At 34.0% G+C, this 2107-nt stretch overlaps 1 protein-coding gene across 1 annotated transcript in view; it reads right to left on the bottom strand.

Annotated features, from left to right (window-relative positions):
* The window catches only part of LOC119585355 (solute carrier family 22 member 1-like), a 4351-nt gene extending 3162 nt beyond the window's left edge, over window positions 1-1189 (bottom strand). The window contains exon 1 of the mRNA XM_037934026.1: window positions 1151-1189. The gene's annotated coding sequence lies outside the window, so the exon portion shown is untranslated. The remainder of the gene's footprint in view (window positions 1-1150) is intronic.
* Window positions 1190-2107: the final 918 nt, after the last annotated feature.

The following is a 2107-nucleotide window of genomic DNA, read 5'->3' as shown; positions in this document are numbered from 1 at the left end:
GGTCCTTATTTAATTAGTTCTATCTATATCAGTCAAAAGTATGTTCAAAAGTATGATGCTTCAGTTCCTAATACTTTTCAATTACTTTAACTCACCTGGCCCTGAACTAATTTTTTCATCAGTTTTTATAACACTTTTTATTTTAAAAAAATATATCATCTGATGATAAATCCAAAACTGCATAATTACCATTCATATGTCTGCCAATCTATACCTAACTACAAATATTAACATCTACATGTTCATATGATTATCATTTATTCCAAACCCAACATCTGAAGTTAAAATTTTACTACTTTGTTTACCCAAAACATACTTCAAGATTTCTTTAAAACAAGTTAGTGATAGTAAGACCAAGAAGAAAAGATTACTATATAAGAAATTTCTAAGAAATAAAACCATAGAATAAGCATAAATAAACAGCATACACAAGTCCAAATCAAACATGTATAATAAAAATACAAACACATGAAACAAGAAAATGCTTAGTGAACAAAGGCAGCTGTGGAAGAAAGTTATACACAAAATTACAGAACTAGAAGAGATTTTAGTTCCTTTACTCCTTTACATTTTTTCTAAGTTTCCTCTTCACATAACACTAAACACAAACACACCCATCAACAGGAGCAGTCACAGTGGAGCTTCTACATACAAGCAATGCACAATCCACATTAACATAAAAGAACTTAAAACTTGAAGATATAAATGCTACTGTGGATTAATTGCAGGTACAAACTCCAGTGAGATAGCTCCTCAACATGCTATCTTTTCTGAATCCACCCTCCCTCTGAGGAAGTAGGCCTTGAAGTCTCTGCAAAAGTATTCCCTTGCATTAATCCAAGCATATATGGAAGATACATAATGAATCTTCCCTTTCCAAGCATTATAAAAATACCGATATTCAACCAAGTGGCAATGTTGCTACATTAATCAATCACCCTGTCCTTCTACCCGAAAGAAAAGATCTTATGCAAAATGAAAATAGTAATAGAACTAATAAATACTCCAATGCACATACCAACAAATACAGTTAACAGTTGATGGAATGCACACCATCCATGGAGACTACAGAGTACAAAAAAATAAATCTTTTGTCTATTTCCAAAATGTCCAATTCTTCCATATACATCATCTATGGTAAGATGCATACTTTACTTTTCGTTCCAGCTCCTTAGGCATGAAACACCACCTGAAAGAATAATTAAAATAATTATATTTGTAAACTCCTTAAACCTTTTAAGGGATTATTATAGTTTTTTTTGTGTGTGTTAAGAAAACCAATAAAAAAAAATAGTCTGAGCAATATCTGTTTCAGAGCGGTAACTATACTAAAAGATAATTTAAATTGCATGGTTTATATGTAAACTGCCTGGCATTATAATAGCATTATCCAACATTTCAGGGCCTTTAAATCCATCAGTTAGTGTATTCAAACCTTTTAAAACACATTGTTGATGATAAAAGATGCACTTGGCAACTCCATCAGCTGATTCAAGTCCTAACAGCGTTACTAATGTCAAGATGACAGACGTGTCAACGAAGCAACGCCGTTTGATAAAGTAAACATTGGGTCCGTCTTTTTTTTTTCTCTTCCGAGCGTAAATTAACGATTTACAAGATGACCGATTGTAGAAGATATGCTGCTATAAGATATGGCGATCTGCTAAACATAACAGAAGCGCCTGCCATTTCTTGTACAAAGAGAAAATTACCAAAAAATGTCGTCCGCACACGTCAGTGCCGCGTTCTACTTCCGCCGCCTGCACCCCGCGCTTTCCTCGCACCTCAACTACTCGCTTTCCCTAAACAAATTTCACACAAGCGCAGAAAAGAAGGAATGTTTATAGAAGAAAGTAATATGAAATAAGCAATAGAACGCCCATACTAGTTAATAGTTGATGGAGATAATGGAAGAAGCGAATTCGTAAAAACATGTGTTGTAGTTTGTGCTATGGCAACGATGTGGAAATTGACAAATACAATGTTGTAGTGATGGTGTGGTGTGGGTGTGTGGACCTCATTTTAGACGCATTGAAAACCATGAATGTGCGCAAAATGAATTTATTATCCAATGATGGTAAGGTCTGTTTATTTCATGATGGATCAG

The sequence above is a fragment of the Penaeus monodon genome, chromosome 19 (genome assembly GCF_015228065.2).
Source record: "Penaeus monodon isolate SGIC_2016 chromosome 19, NSTDA_Pmon_1, whole genome shotgun sequence".
Taxonomy (NCBI): domain Eukaryota; kingdom Metazoa; phylum Arthropoda; class Malacostraca; order Decapoda; family Penaeidae; genus Penaeus; species Penaeus monodon.
The sequence above is the reverse complement of the archived record's forward strand: the minus strand, read 5'-3'. Positions and strand labels throughout refer to the sequence as shown.